This window comes from Chrysoperla carnea, assembly GCF_905475395.1.
Source record: "Chrysoperla carnea chromosome X unlocalized genomic scaffold, inChrCarn1.1 SUPER_X_unloc_21, whole genome shotgun sequence".
Taxonomy (NCBI): domain Eukaryota; kingdom Metazoa; phylum Arthropoda; class Insecta; order Neuroptera; family Chrysopidae; genus Chrysoperla; species Chrysoperla carnea.
The window spans coordinates 33,195-51,712 of NW_025408147.1; the positions used below are offsets into that span (position 1 = coordinate 33,195).

General features: G+C 24.1%; 3 non-coding genes across 3 annotated transcripts; all 3 read left to right on the forward strand.

The window, feature by feature from the left end:
- The first annotated feature begins 5,449 nt into the window (after positions 1 to 5,449).
- Positions 5,450 to 5,568, forward strand: LOC123304120. Its single transcript, XR_006536169.1, has one exon. It is a non-coding gene; the product is annotated as a 5S ribosomal RNA (ribosomal RNA).
- A 6,355-nt stretch (positions 5,569 to 11,923) lies between these two features.
- LOC123304115 lies at positions 11,924 to 12,042 on the forward strand. The gene has a single exon (XR_006536165.1). It is a non-coding gene; the product is annotated as a 5S ribosomal RNA (ribosomal RNA).
- Positions 12,043 to 18,399: 6,357 nt separating this feature from the next.
- LOC123304112 lies at positions 18,400 to 18,518 on the forward strand. The gene has a single exon (XR_006536162.1). It is a non-coding gene; the product is annotated as a 5S ribosomal RNA (ribosomal RNA).

The following is an 18,518-nucleotide window of genomic DNA, read 5'->3' on the forward strand; positions in this document are numbered from 1 at the left end:
ATTTGATACTACAAAGTCAAATGTTTAAATGCGAAATAAATGTGTTGTATTTATATTTATATGAAATTTCAAAATTTTTGTTGTCATATCCTATTGGATAGCTATCAGAGTATGGGACTAATCAAATTGTATAGGCGTGGCTTAAAAAATCTTTAATGCTTTATATAAAAAGGCACAATTGTACCGGCGCTCACATACATTACAATACTTGTGAGGTTAACACACGTGTTATCCGTTCGTTAAAATATTGTAAATAATTTTTTATTAAAATGACTGGCAGAGGAAAAGGTGGAAAGGGTCTTGGAAAAGGGGGTGCAAAACGTCATAGAAAAGTTTTGCGTGATAATATCCAAGGTATTACAAAACCTGCAATTCGTCGTTTAGCACGACGAGGTGGAGTAAAACGTATCTCTGGTTTAATTTATGAAGAAACACGTGGTGTACTTAAAGTATTCCTTGAAAAAGTTATTCGGGATGCTGTTACATATACTGAACACGCAAAACGTAAAACAGTTACAGCTATGGATGTTGTATATGCATTAAAAACGACAAGGTCGTACTTTGTATGGTTTTGGAGGTTAAGAAAATATAATAATTTACTTAAAATATTTAGTAAATTTATTAAAGAATATTTAATACATCCGATAAATTTAAACAGGCTTTCCTTTTTGGGAAGCCACTAATTTTATTTATATAAGAGTAAATAAATTTGTTAATAAATATAACATATTATATAATTTGTTTACAACAAATTATTTTGTTTATAACATACATTACCAAATATTTTTATTTATTTTTTTTTTTTTTATTGTAATATATCTGCAATAATAAATTATAATTTGTATATTATCTATTTTATTTTACAATAACTTATTGAATTTTTGAAAAAATTTTATTATAAATTAATATACTATTATATTTTTTATATATACAAGTTAAGAGTAACAAGTATCGATAGGAGATTATCGAATTTATAACTAATAAAACATTTCGCCTTAATCAAAGAAAATAAAGATTTTGCTATACCATTTTTTATACTTTCAATAAATAATTTATTATTAAATTTTTATTATTTCATTTATTTTTTAAAATTATTAAAAATATTTTTCTAATAATTATAAGCGTACATAAACAAGTAGTAAATGTAAAATGAAAATAATAAAGGTAATGTAATGCATTTGCATTACACTGATTTACGATATATATTCCGCGATATCCTTTATTATATTTAAAATTAATAATATTGATATACTAATAATAGATATATTCAAGCTATTAATATATAAAATTTTATATTAAATATGATATTAATAATTGTTTATTTTATTTTTTTGTATATATAAAAATAATTTACTCTTATTTAAAAAATTTGATGGCTCTCTTAAAAAGAGAGCCGTTTTTATATGTTGATGTATTTTTATGTTATCAATTAAATAATATTTTCGATTTATTTATTTTGAACCTTGTATATTTTGTAACAGCTTTAGTACCTTCACTAACAGCGTGCTTTGCCAATTCACCAGGTAATAATAATCGAACTGCGGTTTGAATTTCCCGACTTGTGATTGTTGAACGTTTATTATAATGTGCTAAACGTGATGCTTCAGCAGCAATACGTTCAAAAATATCATTAACAAAACTGTTCATGATACTCATAGCTTTACTAGAGATACCAGTATCAGGATGCACTTGTTTTAATACTTTGTAAATGTAAATTGCATATGATTCCTTGCGCTTCCTCTTCTTTTTCTTATCACTCTTTGATATATTTTTTTGAGCTTTGCCAGCTTTTTTTGCTGCTTTTCCACTTGTTTTTGGTGGCATTGTTACAAACAATTATATACACAGATAGTTACAGAACACCAGTCAGTATATGTATGAGCGTGTCGTGTATACAACTAGCGTATTATATACGCGAAGATGGATTATAACAATAAAAATGAATACTACTCTCTGATTGGCTAAAAATAATACTATAAGGTGATTGGTTTATTTTTAAAGTTTTATATTTTATAAATATTATAAAATTAAAATACCCAAATAACATTTTAAACATTTATGTTACAATCCCCGTAACGTACACATCTGTGTGATTATATTTACAAAAAAAAATATTAATTAAATAAATTTATTCGCTATGTCTGGACGAGGTAAGGTGGTAAAGTAAAGGGAAAGGCAAAGTCAAGATCAAGCCGAGCAGGATTACAATTTCCTGTTGGAAGAATTCACAGATTATTACGAAAAGGAAATTATGCTGAACGAGGTAGGTGCTGGTGCCCCAGTATATTTGGCTGCTGTTATGGAATATTTGGCTGCAGAAGTTCTCGAGTTAGCTGGTAATGCTGCCCGTGATAACAAAAAAACACGTATCATTCCACGTCATTTACAATTGGCAATTCGTAATGATGAAGAATTAAATAAATTATTATCTGGTGTAACAATTGCTCAAGGTGGTGTATTACCAAACATTCAAGCAGTGTTATTACCAAAGAAAACTGAAAAGAAAGCATAAATTAAAAACATTGCATTAATTTTTATAATAATAATACATCGATCATAGGCCCTTTTAATAAAAGGCCACCAAATTTATTTAAAATAAGAGTAAAAATTATTTTAAAAAAATATTATAATATTTTTTTAAAGAATCAATTTAAATAATTATAAATTAATGATTCTTTTTTTTTTTTTCTTTTTTTATATGTTATTATGGAAATAATTCATCATATTATGATGACATTTAGGTAACATATTATAAGAATATTCATAAAATATTATCAAAATAATATTGTATTATGATGATATTTAGACAAAATATTATAAGAATATACACAAAATATTATCAAAATAATATCATTAGATAACAAAACTGTTCATGATACTCATACCTTTACTAGAGATAAAGTATCAGGATGCACTTGTATTAATACATATTATCACAACATCACAAAATATTTTTTAAAAGGAAAAATTTTTTTAAAATTATTATAAAATTTGATTGAATTAAATTTCAATTTATTTTTTTAATAATTAAAGAAAAAAAAAAACCAAAGCATATAAACTTTCTATTGAAAATGTTATTTTAAACTAGATGGCCAAGTGAACTTCGTTACACAAACAATATATGACGTATTCGTTATTTAAATAATCAGTATCCTTTGATATTATATCAATACGTTACTCTATTCTTTTGATACATATTAATAAAATTTCAATTTATAAGATTTTATGTCAATTATATAAATAATATTATAAATTTTCTAAATACATAAGTTAAGTAACCAAAAATTTGAATAACAAGATAAATTTATATATTATGTTTTAATACTCGATACTATAATATATCGCATCCGTTACCAATTATTCGGTATCCTTTGATTTATACACAGAATGAACTAAAAATATATATCAATTTATTTTATTTATTTATATATTTAATATTATTATTATTATTTTATATTACAAAGTTTCTTAACGAAGCTTACAATGATTTCTCATATCGTACTTAACAAAATTATTTAGATCATATAAAATTTAAATTGTTAAAAAATTTGTATATTTATTATTATTATTATTTATTTTTATTAAAATTACATAACATAAAATTAATAATATTTTAATAATTTATATAAATTAATTCTTATTTAAAATAATCTTATATTAATCTCAACAAATACTCTAATAATATATTTTGTCATAAATTTTTTTATATTTAAAATAAATATTATAATATATAAATACTTATATCAGTATAAAATTTCTTTATATAATTATGAAAAAAATTAATTTAATAGTTAATTATTGATATTAATGCATAAATAAAAGTATTTTCTAATGAAATATATTTTGTCAATGTTCGATTAACACATTTCATAATAATACGTTTTCATTATTGACAAAAAAAGTTTTTCTAAAAATGAAATCTTATACTATAATATATATATTTATATATTAAATTTTTAATTATTTATATACTAATAATTTATAATAAATCGATATTAAATAAAAAATAAAAATATATACTTTTTAAGTTTACCTTAAAAATATTATTGTTTTGTATGATTGAAATAATTAATATTAAACTATTGTTTATTAATAATTGTTAATAAAAAAATTAAATATATTTTAATTTATAAAATAAATATTATTATTAAATTTATAATTTATTATTTTATATATTATAGAAATTGAAAAAATAAATCATGTTTACTACGACAGTAAATTAGAAATACTATTTAATTTTTATGTGTTTTCTACATGGTACTTTGACTTACATAGGGACTTATATTATTGTGAATAATGATATAATTGAAAACCTTTATTTTTTATTTGATAGAATTATTATATTTTATCATTTAAATATTTATAATAAATACATTATTTTTATAAAGTAAAAAAATATGGCCGAAGAAAATTCTACAGCTGTTGCAGCAACTGCGGTTACTGCTGCTTCTACAACACCAACAAAAAAAGCAACAGCTTCTGGTGCTAAACGTACAAAACAACATTCAAAACCAACACATCCACGTACATCAGAAATGGTTGTTAACGCAATTAAAAATTTAAAAGAACGTGGTGGTTCATCATTACAAGCAATTAAAAAATATTTAGCTGCAAATTATAAAGTGGATTCTGATAAAATTTCACCATTTATTAAAAAATATTTAAAAGCTGCTGTAACTGAGGGAGCCTTGGTACAAACTAAAGGTAAAGGTGCATCTGGTTCATTCAAATTGGCTGCTTCCGCTTCATCTAATTCTTCAGCTAAATCAAAAGTATCCAAAAAAGAAAGTGGAGCAAAAGGTTTCAGCAAAGAGTGCTAAAAGTAAACGGGCACCAAAAGAAAAGAAAGCCACAACTACATCATTGGCAGCCAAAAAGCCTAAAGCAAAAAAAGCGACTCCATCATCATCAACTGCTGCTAAAAAAGTTACTGCAAAATCATCAGCGGCATCAAAAAAAGCACCCAGTTAAAGCAAAACCAGCAAAAAGTACAAAATCCGCTGCCAAAAGTAGCCCTGCTCGTAAACCGAAAGCACCAAAAGCTAAGAAAGCTTCTGTTGCCAAATCATCTCCTACAAAAATTAAAAAAGCAGCACCAAAAAAGAAATGAATGAATGAAATATTGAAATATTTCATTATTTTTGCTAAAAAATGAAAATAACATAGGCCTTAATACAGGCCACAAATTAATATTTGATAAGAGTAAATTAATTTTTTTGTATAAATATTTTATAAAATAATAGTTAAGAAACATTTGCCACAGGTCAGTACCACGGATGGGTGGCCACTTGAGAAATACTGTGTGCGGTTGCATTTTTATTTAAAATATATGGTATAATAAATAAGTATATATTTAAATTGATTACTTCATTGAAAATTTTAATAATATACTTTAATATTAATGATATTTATGAAAAATATATATTTGTAAAAATTTTCATTTATTACTGGCAACAGCCATACCACGTTGAAAACACCGGTTCTCGTCCGATCACCGAAGTTAAGCAACATTGGGCACAGTCAGTACTTGGATGGGTGACCGCTTGGGAACACTGTGTGCGGTTGCCTTTTTATATTAAAAATATAAATTATTTTTCTTCTTTTCTTTTTTTTTACACACCATATATAAATATATGTTATTTAGAAATGTAAACCTTTTATATTATTCGTCAACAAATAAATATTATTTTTTGTATAAAATTTTATTGCATTTATAACTCATATCATGGTTACTTTAAAGCGAGAAGTTTTTTTAATATTTCAAATGAATATAAAATAATATAAATTTTATGAAATTTATTTATTTTTAGAAATAGCAATCGCTTATAATTATAACAAAATTTTAATAATGTTTAATTTTATTTCAATAATTTATATATATATATATATATATATTTTTTAATAAAAATAATATACTCTTATTTAATAATATATGTTGGTCCTATATATAGGACCGAAAATATTTCTTATTTGTTTTTTTTTTTTTTAAATTGTCATTTAAAACGCTTATGCACGTTCTCCACGAATACGTCTTGCCAATTGTATATCCTTAGGCATAATTGTAACACGCTTTGCATGAATTGCGCATAAATTGGTATCTTCAAATAAACCTACTAAATAGGCTTCACTAGCTTCTTGTAATGCCATAACAGCTGAACTTTGGAAACGTAAATCGGTTTTAAAATCTTGTGCAATTTCACGTACTAAACGTTGGAATGGTAATTTACGAATTAACAATTCAGTACTTTTTTGATAACGACGAATTTCTCGTAAAGCTACTGTACCAGGACGATATCTGTGTGGTTTTTTTACTCCACCAGTTGCTGGTGCACTTTTACGTGCAGCTTTCGTTGCTAATTGTTTTCTTGGTGCTTTACCACCAGTTGATTTACGTGCAGTTTGCTTGGTTCTAGCCATTTTCAAATAATAATGTTTTTACAAAAAAACACACAATTTTAAAAATTATATTCGACAATTTGATACTACAAAGTCAAATGTTTAAATGCGAAATAAATGTGTTGTATTTATATTTATATGAAATTTCAAAATTTTTGTTGTCATATCCTATTGGATAGCTATCAGAGTATGGACTAATCAAATTGTATAGGCGTGGCTTAAAAAATCTTTAATGCTTTATATAAAAAGGCACAATTGTACCGGCGCTCACATACATTACAATACTTGTGAGGTTAACACACGTGTTATCCGTTCGTTAAAATATTGTAAATAATTTTTTATTAAAATGACTGGCAGAGGAAAAGGTGGAAAGGGTCTTGGAAAAGGGGGTGCAAAACGTCATAGAAAAGTTTTGCGTGATAATATCCAAGGTATTACAAAACCTGCAATTCGTCGTTTAGCACGACGAGGTGGAGTAAAACGTATCTCTGGTTTAATTTATGAAGAAACACGTGGTGTACTTAAAGTATTCCTTGAAAATGTTATTCGGGATGCTGTTACATATACTGAACACGCAAAACGTAAAACAGTTACAGCTATGGATGTTGTATATGCATTAAAACGACAAGGTCGTACTTTGTATGGTTTTGGAGGTTAAGAAAATATAATAATTTACTTAAAATATTTAGTAAATTTATTAAAGAATATTTAATACATCCGATAAATTTAAACAGGCTTTCCTTTTTGGGAAGCCACTAATTTTATTTATATAAGAGTAAATAAATTTGTTAATAAATATAACATATTATATAATTTGTTTACAACAAATTATTTTGTTTATAACATACATTACCAAATATTTTTATTTATTTTTTTTTTTTTTATTGTAATATATCTGCAATAATAACTTATAATTTGTATATTATCTATTTTATTTTACAATAACTTATTGAATTTTTGAAAAAATTTTATTATAAATTAATATACTATTATATTTTTTATATATACAAGTTAAGAGTAACAAGTATCGATAGGAGATTATCGAATTTATAACTAATAAAACATTTCGCCTTAATCAAAGAAAATAAAGATTTTGCTATACCATTTTTTATACTTTCAATAAATAATTTATTATTAAATTTTTATTATTTCATTTATTTTTTAAAATTATTAAAAATATTTTTCTAATAATTATAAGCGTACATAAACAAGTAGTAAATGTAAAATGAAAATAATAAAGGTAATGTAATGCATTTGCATTACACTGATTTACGATATATATTCCGCGATATCCTTTATTATATTTAAAATTAATAATATTGATATACTAATAATAGATATATTCAAGCTATTAATATATAAAATTTTATATTAAATATGATATTAATAATTGTTTATTTTATTTTTTTGTATATATAAAAATAATTTACTCTTATTTAAAAAATTTGATGGCTCTCTTAAAAAGAGAGCCGTTTTTATATGTTGATGTATTTTTATGTTATCAATTAAATAATATTTTCGATTTATTTATTTTGAACTTGTATATTTTGTAACAGCTTTAGTACCTTCACTAACAGCGTGCTTTGCCAATTCACCAGGTAATAATAATCGAACTGCGGTTTGAATTTCCCGACTTGTGATTGTTGAACGTTTATTATAATGTGCTAAACGTGATGCTTCAGCAGCAATACGTTCAAAAATATCATTAACAAAACTGTTCATGATACTCATAGCTTTACTAGAGATACCAGTATCAGGATGCACTTGTTTTAATACTTTGTAAATGTAAATTGCATATGATTCCTTGCGCTTCCTCTTCTTTTTCTTATCACTCTTTGATATATTTTTTTGAGCTTTGCCAGCTTTTTTTGCTGCTTTTCCACTTGTTTTTGGTGGCATTGTTACAAACAATTAATATACACAGATAGTTACAGAACACCAGTCAGTATATGTATGAGCGTGTCGTGTATACAACTAGCGTATTATATACGCGAAGATGGATATAACAATAAAAATGAATACTACTCTCTGATTGGCTAAAAATAATACTATAAGGTGATTGGTTTATTTTTAAAGTTTTATATTTTATAAATATTATAAATTAAAATACCCAAATAACATTTTAAACATTTATGTTACAATCCCCGTAACGTACACATCTGTGTGATTATATTTACAAAAAAAAATATTAATTAAATAAATTTATTCGCTATGTCTGGACGAGGTAAAGGTGGTAAAGTAAAGGGAAAGGCAAAGTCAAGATCAAGCCGAGCAGGATTACAATTTCCTGTTGGAAGAATTCACAGATTATTACGAAAAGGAAATTATGCTGAACGAGTAGGTGCTGGTGCCCCAGTATATTTGGCTGCTGTTATGGAATATTTGGCTGCAGAAGTTCTCGAGTTAGCTGGTAATGCTGCCCGTGATAACAAAAAAACACGTATCATTCCACGTCATTTACAATTGGCAATTCGTAATGATGAAGAATTAAATAAATTATTATCTGGTGTAACAATTGCTCAAGGTGGTGTATTACCAAACATTCAAGCAGTGTTATTACCAAAGAAAACTGAAAAGAAAGCATAAATTAAAAACATTGCATTAATTTTTATAATAATAATACATCGATCATAGGCCTTTTAATAAAAGGCCACAAATTTATTTAAAATAAGAGTAAAAATTATTTTTATAAATAATATATTATAATATTTTTTTAAAGAATCAATTTAAATAATTATAAATTAATGATTCTTTTTTTTTTTTTCTTTTTTTATATGTTATTATGGAAATAATTCATCATATTATGATGACATTTAGGTAACATATTATAAGAATATTCATAAAATATTATCAAAATAATATTGTATTATGATGATATTTAGACAAAATATTATAAGAATATACACAAAATATTATCAAAATAATATCATTAGATAACAAAACTGTTCATGATACTCATACCTTTACTAGAGATAAAAGTATCAGGATGCACTTGTATTAATACATATTATCACAACATCACAAAATATTTTTTAAAAGGAAAAATTTTTTTAAAATTATTATAAAATTTGATTGAATTAAATTTCAATTTATTTTTTTAATAATTAAAGAAAAAAAAAAAACAAAGCATATAAACTTTCTATTGAAAATGTTATTTTAAACTAGATGGCCAAGTGAACTTCGTTACACAAACAATATATGACGTATTCGTTATTTAAATAATCAGTATCCTTTGATATTATATCAATACGTTACTCTCTTCTTTTGATACATATTAATAAAATTTCAATTTATAAGATTTTATGTCAATTATATAAATAATATTATAAATTTTCTAAATACATAAGTTAAGTAACAAAAAATTTGAATAACAAGATAAATTTATATATTATGTTTTAATACTCGATACTATAATATATCGCATCCGTTACCAATTATTCGGTATCCTTTGATTTATACACAGAATGAACTAAAAATATATATCAAATTTATTTTATTTATTTATATATTTAATATTATTATTATTATTTTATATTACAAAGTTTCTTAACGAAGCTTACAATGATTTCTCATATCGTACTTAACAAAATTATTTAGATCATATAAAATTTAAATTGTTAAAAAATTTGTATATTTATTATTATTATTATTTATTTTTATTAAAATTACATAACATAAAATTAATAATATTTTAATAATTATATAAATTAATTCTTATTTAAAATAATCTTATATTAATCTCAACAAATACTCTAATAATATATTTTGTCATAAATTTTTTTATATTTAAAATAAATATTATAATATATAAATACTTATATCAGTATAAAATTTCTTTATATAATTATGAAAAAATTAATTTAATAGTTAATTATTGATATTAATGCATAAATAAAAGTATTTTCTAATGAAATATATTTTGTCAATGTTCGATTAACACATTTCATAATAATACGTTTTCATTATTGACAAAAAAAGTTTTTCTAAAAATGAAATCTTATACTATAATATATATATTTATATATTAAATTTTTTAATTATTTATATACTAATAATTTATAATAAATCGATATTAAATAAAAAATAAAAATATATACTTTTTAAGTTTACCTTAAAAATATTATTGTTTTGTATGATTGAAATAATTAATATTAAACTATGTTTATTAATAATTGTTAATAAAAAAATTAAATATATTTTAATTTATAAAATAAATATTATTATTAAATTTATAATTTATTATTTTATATATTATAGAAATTGAAAAAATAAATCATGTTTACTACGACAGTAAATTAGAAATACTATTTAATTTTTATGTGTTTTCTACATGGTACTTTGACTTACATAGGGACTTATATTATTGTGAATAATGATATAATTGAAAACCTTTATTTTTTATTTGATAGAATTATTATATTTTATCATTTAAATATTTATAATAAATACATTATTTTTATAAAGTAAAAAAATATGGCCGAAGAAAATTCTACAGCTGTTGCAGCAACTGCGGTTACTGCTGCTTCTACAACACCAACAAAAAAAGCAACAGCTTCTGGTGCTAAACGTACAAAACAACATTCAAAACCAACACATCCACGTACATCAGAAATGGTTGTTAACGCAATTAAAAATTTAAAAGAACGTGGTGGTTCATCATTACAAGCAATTAAAAAATATTTAGCTGCAAATTATAAAGTGGATTCTGATAAAATTTCACCATTTATTAAAAAATATTTAAAAGCTGCTGTAACTGAGGGAGCCTTGGTACAAACTAAAGGTAAAGGTGCATCTGGTTCATTCAAATTGGCTGCTTCCGCTTCATCTAATTCTTCAGCTAAATCAAAAGTATCCAAAAAAGAAAGTGGAGCAAAAGGTTCAGCAAAGAGTGCTAAAAGTAAACGGGCACCAAAAGAAAAGAAAGCCACAACTACATCATTGGCAGCCAAAAAGCCTAAAGCAAAAAAAGCGACTCCATCATCATCAACTGCTGCTAAAAAAGTTACTGCAAAATCATCAGCGGCATCAAAAAAAGCACCAGTTAAAGCAAAACCAGCAAAAAGTACAAAATCCGCTGCCAAAAGTAGCCCTGCTCGTAAACCGAAAGCACCAAAAGCTAAGAAAGCTTCTGTTGCCAAATCATCTCCTACAAAAATTAAAAAAGCAGCACCAAAAAAGAAATGATCTGTTACTTTAATAATATATTGAAATATTTCATTATTTTTGCTAAAAAATGAAAATAACATAGGCCTTAATACAGGCCACAAATTAATATTTGATAAGAGTAAATTATTTTTTGTATAAATATTTTATAAAATAATAGTTAAGAAACATTTGCCACAGTCAGTACCACGGATGGGTGGCCACTTGAGAATACTGTGTGCGGTTGCATTTTTATTTAAAATATATGGTATAATAAATAAGTATATATTTAAATTGATTACTTCATTGAAAATTTTAATAATATACTTTAATATTAATGATATTTATGAAAAATATATATTTGTAAAAATTTTCATTTATTACTGGCAACAGCAATACCACGTTGAAAACACCGGTTCTCGTCCGATCACCGAAGTTAAGCAACATTGGGCACAGTCAGTACTTGGATGGGTGACCGCTTGGGAACACTGTGTGCGGTTGCCTTTTTATATTAAAAATATAAATTATTTTTCTTCTTTTCTTTTTTTTTACACACCATATATAAATATATGTTATTTAGAAATGTAAACCTTTTATATTATTCGTCAACAAATAAATATTATTTTTTGTATAAAATTTTATTGCATTTATAACTCATATCATGGTTACTTTAAAGCGAGAAGTTTTTTTAATATTTCAAATGAATATAAAATAATATAAATTTTATGAAATTTATTTATTTTTAGAAATAGCAATCGCTTATAATTATAACAAAATTTTAATAATGTTTAATTTTATTTCAATAATTTATATATATATATATATATATATATTTTTTAATAAAAATAATATACTCTTATTTAATAATATATGTTGGTCCTATATATAGGACCGAAAATATTTCTTATTTGTTTTTTTTTTTTTTAAATTGTCATTTAAAACGCTTATGCACGTTCTCCACGAATACGTCTTGCCAATTGTATATCCTTAGGCATAATTGTAACACGCTTTGCATGAATTGCGCATAAATTGGTATCTTCAAATAAACCTACTAAATAGGCTTCACTAGCTTCTTGTAATGCCATAACAGCTGAACTTTGGAAACGTAAATCGGTTTTAAAATTTTGTGCAATTTCACGTACTAAACGTTGGAATGGTAATTTACGAATTAACAATTCAGTACTTTTTTGATAACGACGAATTTCTCGTAAAGCTACTGTACCAGGACGATATCTGTGTGGTTTTTTTACTCCACCAGTTGCTGGTGCACTTTTACGTGCAGCTTTCGTTGCTAATTGTTTTCTTGGTGCTTTACCACCAGTTGATTTACGTGCAGTTTGCTTGGTTCTAGCCATTTTCAAATAATAATGTTTTTACAAAAAAACACACAATTTTAAAAATTATATTCGACAATTTGATACTACAAAGTCAAATGTTTAAATGCGAAATAAATGTGTTGTATTTATATTTATATGAAATTTCAAAATTTTTGTTGTCATATCCTATTGGATAGCTATCAGAGTATGGACTAATCAAATTGTATAGGCGTGGCTTAAAAAATCTTTAATGCTTTATATAAAAAGGCACAATTGTACCGGCGCTCACATACATTACAATACTTGTGAGGTTAACACACGTGTTATCCGTTCGTTAAAATATTGTAAATAATTTTTTATTAAAATGACTGGCAGAGGAAAAGGTGGAAAGGGTCTTGGAAAAGGGGGTGCAAAACGTCATAGAAAAGTTTTGCGTGATAATATCCAAGGTATTACAAAACCTGCAATTCGTCGTTTAGCACGACGAGGTGGAGTAAAACGTATCTCTGGTTTAATTTATGAAGAAACACGTGGTGTACTTAAAGTATTCCTTGAAAATGTTATTCGGGATGCTGTTACATATACTGAACACGCAAAACGTAAAACAGTTACAGCTATGGATGTTGTATATGCATTAAAACGACAAGGTCGTACTTTGTATGGTTTTGGAGGTTAAGAAAATATAATAATTTACTTAAAATATTTAGTAAATTTATTAAAGAATATTTAATACATCCGATAAATTTAAACAGGCTTTCCTTTTTGGGAAGCCACTAATTTTATTTATATAAGAGTAAATAAATTTGTTAATAAATATAACATATTATATAATTTGTTTACAACAAATTATTTTGTTTATAACATACATTACCAAATATTTTTATTTATTTTTTTTTTTTTTATTGTAATATATCTGCAATAATAAATTATAATTTGTATATTATCTATTTTATTTTACAATAACTTATTGAATTTTTGAAAAAATTTTATTATAAATTAATATACTATTATATTTTTTATATATACAAGTTAAGAGTAACAAGTATCGATAGGAGATTATCGAATTTATAACTAATAAAACATTTCGCCTTAATCAAAGAAAATAAAGATTTTGCTATACCATTTTTTATACTTTCAATAAATAATTTATTATTAAATTTTTATTATTTCATTTATTTTTTAAAATTATTAAAAATATTTTTCTAATAATTATAAGCGTACATAAACAAGTAGTAAATGTAAAATGAAAATAATAAAGGTAATGTAATGCATTTGCATTACACTGATTTACGATATATATTCCGCGATATCCTTTATTATATTTAAAATTAATAATATTGATATACTAATAATAGATATATTCAAGCTATTAATATATAAAATTTTATATTAAATATGATATTAATAATTGTTTATTTTATTTTTTTGTATATATAAAAATAATTTACTCTTATTTAAAAAATTTGATGGCTCTCTTAAAAAGAGAGCCGTTTTTATATGTTGATGTATTTTTATGTTATCAATTAAATAATATTTTCGATTTATTTATTTTGAACTTGTATATTTTGTAACAGCTTTAGTACCTTCACTAACAGCGTGCTTTGCCAATTCACCAGGTAATAATAATCGAACTGCGGTTTGAATTTCCCGACTTGTGATTGTTGAACGTTTATTATAATGTGCTAAACGTGATGCTTCAGCAGCAATACGTTCAAAAATATCATTAACAAAACTGTTCATGATACTCATAGCTTTACTAGAGATACCAGTATCAGGATGCACTTGTTTTAATACTTTGTAAATGTAAATTGCATATGATTCCTTGCGCTTCCTCTTCTTTTTCTTATCACTCTTTGATATATTTTTTTGAGCTTTGCCAGCTTTTTTTGCTGCTTTTCCACTTGTTTTTGGTGGCATTGTTACAAACAATTAATATACACAGATAGTTACAGAACACCAGTCAGTATATGTATGAGCGTGTCGTGTATACAACTAGCGTATTATATACGCGAAGATGGATATAACAATAAAAATGAATACTACTCTCTGATTGGCTAAAAATAATACTATAAGGTGATTGGTTTATTTTTAAAGTTTTATATTTTATAAATATTATAAATTAAAATACCCAAATAACATTTTAAACATTTATGTTACAATCCCCGTAACGTACACATCTGTGTGATTATATTTACAAAAAAAAATATTAATTAAATAAATTTATTCGCTATGTCTGGACGAGGTAAAGGTGGTAAAGTAAAGGGAAAGGCAAAGTCAAGATCAAGCCGAGCAGGATTACAATTTCCTGTTGGAAGAATTCACAGATTATTACGAAAAGGAAATTATGCTGAACGAGTAGGTGCTGGTGCCCCAGTATATTTGGCTGCTGTTATGGAATATTTGGCTGCAGAAGTTCTCGAGTTAGCTGGTAATGCTGCCCGTGATAACAAAAAAACACGTATCATTCCACGTCATTTACAATTGGCAATTCGTAATGATGAAGAATTAAATAAATTATTATCTGGTGTAACAATTGCTCAAGGTGGTGTATTACCAAACATTCAAGCAGTGTTATTACCAAAGAAAACTGAAAAGAAAGCATAAATTAAAAACATTGCATTAATTTTTATAATAATAATACATCGATCATAGGCCTTTTAATAAAAGGCCACAAATTTATTTAAAATAAGAGTAAAAATTATTTTTATAAATAATATATTATAATATTTTTTTAAAGAATCAATTTAAATAATTATAAATTAATGATTCTTTTTTTTTTTTTCTTTTTTTATATGTTATTATGGAAATAATTCATCATATTATGATGACATTTAGGTAACATATTATAAGAATATTCATAAAATATTATCAAAATAATATTGTATTATGATGATATTTAGACAAAATATTATAAGAATATACACAAAATATTATCAAAATAATATCATTAGATAACAAAACTGTTCATGATACTCATACCTTTACTAGAGATAAAAGTATCAGGATGCACTTGTATTAATACATATTATCACAACATCACAAAATATTTTTTAAAAGGAAAAATTTTTTTAAAATTATTATAAAATTTGATTGAATTAAATTTCAATTTATTTTTTTAATAATTAAAGAAAAAAAAAAAACAAAGCATATAAACTTTCTATTGAAAATGTTATTTTAAACTAGATGGCCAAGTGAACTTCGTTACACAAACAATATATGACGTATTCGTTATTTAAATAATCAGTATCCTTTGATATTATATCAATACGTTACTCTCTTCTTTTGATACATATTAATAAAATTTCAATTTATAAGATTTTATGTCAATTATATAAATAATATTATAAATTTTCTAAATACATAAGTTAAGTAACAAAAAATTTGAATAACAAGATAAATTTATATATTATGTTTTAATACTCGATACTATAATATATCGCATCCGTTACCAATTATTCGGTATCCTTTGATTTATACACAGAATGAACTAAAAATATATATCAAATTTATTTTATTTATTTATATATTTAATATTATTATTATTATTTTATATTACAAAGTTTCTTAACGAAGCTTACAATGATTTCTCATATCGTACTTAACAAAATTATTTAGATCATATAAAATTTAAATTGTTAAAAAATTTGTATATTTATTATTATTATTATTTATTTTTATTAAAATTACATAACATAAAATTAATAATATTTTAATAATTATATAAATTAATTCTTATTTAAAATAATCTTATATTAATCTCAACAAATACTCTAATAATATATTTTGTCATAAATTTTTTTATATTTAAAATAAATATTATAATATATAAATACTTATATCAGTATAAAATTTCTTTATATAATTATGAAAAAATTAATTTAATAGTTAATTATTGATATTAATGCATAAATAAAAGTATTTTCTAATGAAATATATTTTGTCAATGTTCGATTAACACATTTCATAATAATACGTTTTCATTATTGACAAAAAAAGTTTTTCTAAAAATGAAATCTTATACTATAATATATATATTTATATATTAAATTTTTTAATTATTTATATACTAATAATTTATAATAAATCGATATTAAATAAAAAATAAAAATATATACTTTTTAAGTTTACCTTAAAAATATTATTGTTTTGTATGATTGAAATAATTAATATTAAACTATGTTTATTAATAATTGTTAATAAAAAAATTAAATATATTTTAATTTATAAAATAAATATTATTATTAAATTTATAATTTATTATTTTATATATTATAGAAATTGAAAAAATAAATCATGTTTACTACGACAGTAAATTAGAAATACTATTTAATTTTTATGTGTTTTCTACATGGTACTTTGACTTACATAGGGACTTATATTATTGTGAATAATGATATAATTGAAAACCTTTATTTTTTATTTGATAGAATTATTATATTTTATCATTTAAATATTTATAATAAATACATTATTTTTATAAAGTAAAAAAATATGGCCGAAGAAAATTCTACAGCTGTTGCAGCAACTGCGGTTACTGCTGCTTCTACAACACCAACAAAAAAAGCAACAGCTTCTGGTGCTAAACGTACAAAACAACATTCAAAACCAACACATCCACGTACATCAGAAATGGTTGTTAACGCAATTAAAAATTTAAAAGAACGTGGTGGTTCATCATTACAAGCAATTAAAAAATATTTAGCTGCAAATTATAAAGTGGATTCTGATAAAATTTCACCATTTATTAAAAAATATTTAAAAGCTGCTGTAACTGAGGGAGCCTTGGTACAAACTAAAGGTAAAGGTGCATCTGGTTCATTCAAATTGGCTGCTTCCGCTTCATCTAATTCTTCAGCTAAATCAAAAGTATCCAAAAAAGAAAGTGGAGCAAAAGGTTCAGCAAAGAGTGCTAAAAGTAAACGGGCACCAAAAGAAAAGAAAGCCACAACTACATCATTGGCAGCCAAAAAGCCTAAAGCAAAAAAAGCGACTCCATCATCATCAACTGCTGCTAAAAAAGTTACTGCAAAATCATCAGCGGCATCAAAAAAAGCACCAGTTAAAGCAAAACCAGCAAAAAGTACAAAACCCGCTGCCAAAAGTAGCCCTGCTCGTAAACCGAAAGCACCAAAAGCTAAGAAAGCTTCTGTTGCCAAATCATCTCCTACAAAAATTAAAAAAGCAGCACCAAAAAAGAAATGATCTGTTACTTTAATAATATATTGAAATATTTCATTATTTTTGCTAAAAAATGAAAATAACATAGGCCTTAATACAGGCCACAAATTAATATTTGATAAGAGTAAATTATTTTTTGTATAAATATTTTATAAAATAATAGTTAAGAAACATTTGCCACAGTCAGTACCACGGATGGGTGGCCACTTGAGAATACTGTGTGCGGTTGCATTTTTATTTAAAATATATGGTATAATAAATAAGTATATATTTAAATTGATTACTTCATTGAAAATTTTAATAATATACTTTAATATTAATGATATTTATGAAAAATATATATTTGTAAAAATTTTCATTTATTACTGGCAACAGCCATACCACGTTGAAAACACCGGTTCTCGTCCGATCACCGAAGTTAAGCAACATTGGGCACAGTCAGTACTTGGATGGGTGACCGCTTGGGAACACTGTGTGCGGTTGCCT